Here is a 4,169-nt window from a genome sequence, read left to right on the forward strand (position 1 = left end):
GAATCAGAATAGCCAACCAATTCAAAATATGATGTTCTTGGATACCACATTCCTATATTAATGGTTTCTTTTAGATATTAATTATTCTTTTAACATAAGATAGGTGAGATTCTTTAGCTCATGTTTGATAACGAGCACATATACTAACTGCAAGTAGACCTAACATATTATTTGTAGTTAAGTATAGTAAGTTACCTATCATGCTTCTATAGTATTTTAAGTTAATTGATTTACCATTTGGGTCACTATCTAGATTTATGTTACTTGCCATATGTGTTTTTAGTTATTTAAAGTTTTCAATACCAAATTTCCTAATAAGTTCTTTTATGTATTTACTATGGTGTACATTGTTTTCTTTTTTAGTTTGTTTAATTTGTAGTCCTAGAAAGTAGTATAAATCTCCAACTAAACTCATTTCAAATTCATTTTCCATTTAAGTTATGAATTCTTTTAAAAATTTTGAGTTAGTTGACCCAAAGACTATGACATTTATGTATACCTAGGCTATGAATATGTCGGAGTCAATGATTTTAATAAATAGTGTAGGATCAATTTGACCTTCTTTAAACCTTTTTGAGTTTAGGAAGCTAGAGAGTCTTTCATACCAAGTCCTAGGTACTTGTTTTAATCCGTATAATACTTTTTTAAGTTTGAAAATATGGTTTGGATCTAGGTTTTCAAAGTCTAGTGGTTGACTTACATAGATATTTTCTTTAATTTTCCCATTTAGGAATGCATATTTAACATTCATTTGATATAACTTAAATCCTTTGTGTGCTGCATAGGCAAGCAACATTCTTATAGATTCAAGCTTAGCTAACGAGGCATAAGTCTCATCGTAATCAAGTCCTTTGACTTGACTAAACCCTTTAGCAACTAGACAGACTTTGTTCCTTACTATTTCTCCTTTATCATCTAATTTATTTCTAAAGACCCACTTAGTGTCAATAACCGACTTATGTTTGGGTGGAGGGACTAAATCCCACACTTGATTTCTTTTAAATTGACCTAACTCCTCTTGCATTGTAATTATCCAATCAGGCTCAGATAATGTATCATCTATGATTTTGAGTTCAATTTTAGATATTAGTGCTATTTGACTTAAGTTCCTAAAAGTTGATCGGGTTTAAACTCTTAACTTAGAATTTCCTATTATTTGTTCAATTGGATGATCAGGGTTTCGTTGTATTATTCTTGGGTTGGTTTTTTCTATTTGTTTGTTTTATGTTAATTGTTCTTCTTCTTCTTGATTTGTTGAATGTGGTTGATCATTAGTTTTCTCAAGATTAATTATATCATTATTAACATTTTTATTAAAGGTGGCATTAGTTGTTTCTTTAATTTTTAGAGTGGACTTGTTATAAACTCTATAGGCTCTACTTGTAGATGAATAACCAAGGAAAAATTCCTTGTTGGATTTTTGAAGTAAATTTTCCTAAGTAATCTTTAAGGTTTAAAATATGTACATTACATTCAAATACTTTAAAGTATGTTATGTTTGGAATTTTATTAAAATAAATTTCATAATATGTTTTATTTAGAAATTTATTTATTATAATTCTATTTTGTATATAACAAGTAGTATTAATGGCTTCAGTCTAAAATATTTAGGTAAACCATATTCATTTAGCATTGTTCTTGTTGTTTCTTGTAAGGTTCTATTTTTACGTTCTACTAGTCCATTTGTTGTCGAGTCTTGTGGCATGAAAACTCATGATGGTAACCATTTTCTAGACAAAAATTATAAAATTTTGATTTTTATACTCACCACCATTATTACTTCTGATTTTCTTGATTTTAATTTCTTTTTCATTTTCTATTTATTTGCATAAATTACTAAATATTTCAAATATTTTTTATCTATGAGTTAAAAAATTTATCCATGTATATTTGGAGTAATCATCTATTATAACTAAGCAGTAAAGACTTCCATTTAGTAATTAACTCCATGGGAGTCGAATTAGTCTAAGTGTAATAATTAAAGTATTTTATTTGCTTTGTTTTGATTAGTTGGTTTATGAGTTGATTTAATTTATTTTTCTTATTGGCAAGGGTTACTGATTTTATTTTCAGAGATTCCTAATTTTAGTAGACCTCTAACTAAATCATTTTTATTTAATTTTAATAAATTTCTAACATGGATGTGAGCTAATCTCCTATGTCACAACCATGTTTCTTCGTGTTGTGTCAAAAGACATGTGGGTGAGGTTTTTGATAGATTTATTAAGTAAATATTTTTATCTCTAAATTTTTTCAATAATATATTGATTGAGTTTGTGTAACTTATTTGTCATTCAAAAGATAAGAATTTTACTTTAAATTTAGAGTCGCATAATTGACTTATACTAAGTAAATTATAATGAAAATGTTCAACAAGCAATACTTTCTTAATTGAAATATTTGACTATAAATGAATTTCTCCTGTACTAATTAGATTTAGTTTGTCATTATTTCTAAAGGCAACTGATTCTAGATTTTTGAACTTGATACTAGTGAATTTGTGCTAATCTCCAGTCATATGCTTGGAGCAGTTGCTGCCCAAAATCTATTTATCCAAAATTTTGGATTCCTACAGATAATGTAAGAGTTAGACCAAAGTTTGTTTAATGTAATTTTAAGTTTTAATATTTCAATTTTGATTAAGTTAATTGATTCTAAGTTTAAGTGTTTAATTAAGTTTTGTATTTAGGTTTAACTTAGAATTTGATTAAAATTTGAGTTTAAGTATTAAGTTAAGTCTTAATTAATATTTTAATTAGGTGTTAGTCTTTGAATTTTAGTTAAGATTAAGTGAATATTAATAGTAACATTATCATTATTAATCTTGCTTATTAATCAATTTATATTTTAGTTAAGAAATTTCAAGGTTAATTAACTAATTAATTAAGGATTAATTAAGTTTTAAGTTATTGAGTTAAGTTTAAGTTCTAAATTTTAATTAATTTTTAAATTAAGTTTTTAGTTTTGATGCAAATTGTGCTTTGGTTAAATTAATGATTTAATTTTGTTTAAGGTTAATGTACTTAAATTGTTGAAAGTAATTGATTATGTACATTTGAGTCTTAGTTTACAATTTTAAGTTTTAGTTATAGTTTAAAATTAAGTGAGTTAAGTAAAGTTTTAAAATTAATTTTAGTTTTAAGTTTCAATTAATTTTAGTTATAAGTTAAGTTTTAATTAATTTTAAATTTAATTTTTATTTAATATTTGATTATGTTTTAATTTTAGTTTTAAGTTTTAATTATTATTATTATTTTAAATTTAATTTTAAATTTTAGTTTTAAGTTTTAATTATTTTTTTATAAATTTAAGTTTTAGTTTTAAGTTTTAATTTGTTTAGATTTTAATTAATTTAAGTTTTAAGTTTTTTTAAATTTAAGTTTTAATTAATTTAGTTTTAATTTAAGTGTTAGTTAATTTAGGTTTAATTTTAAGTTTTAGGTTTTAATTAATTTTTAATTTTTAATTTTTAATTTAAGTTTTAATTTTTAATTTTTAATTTAAATTTTAGTTTAGTTTTAAGTTTTAATTAATTTAGTTTTAATTTAAGTTTTAGTTAATTTAGGTTTATTTTTTTTAACTTAAGTTTTAGTTTTAGTTTTAGTTTTAGTTTTAATTTTTAATTATTTTTTAAATTTAAGTTTAGTTGTATTTTTAATTTGGTTTTTATTAAGAAGTTTGAAAAGATTGTTAAACTCATGTTAAATTCAAACATAGTTTGGAGTTAATCAAGCAAGTTTCCTAAAGATAAATTTTCAATCAGTGGCTAGACATATAGTCTTCTTGTATATCAACAGTAGACCACTTTCTGAATACTTTCCAAAATAGTCTTATCAAAAAAACTTAATACTAGATTTTGGTCTAACTAGCTCATGTTTGACTGGGGTAGCTTTGACCAGAGATCCACTAAGTCTAGTGTGTTAGGACCAAAAGTAGCTAGAGGGGGGGGGGGGGGGGGGGGAATAGCTCGTCGCGTGCCCGGTGTTCGGCGTTGCTTGTTTCTTCAAAGATATGGCAGCGGAAAATACAGAAACAAATCACACAACGCTAACACGATTGGTTTACTTGGTATCCACCTCACAAGAGGTGACTAGTCCAAGGATCCACACCAACACACACACCCTCCACTAATAAAACCCTCCTTTATGGTAACTACCAAAGGCGGAGAA

The sequence above is a fragment of the Zingiber officinale genome, chromosome 7B (genome assembly GCF_018446385.1).
Source record: "Zingiber officinale cultivar Zhangliang chromosome 7B, Zo_v1.1, whole genome shotgun sequence".
Lineage (NCBI taxonomy): Eukaryota > Viridiplantae > Streptophyta > Magnoliopsida > Zingiberales > Zingiberaceae > Zingiber > Zingiber officinale.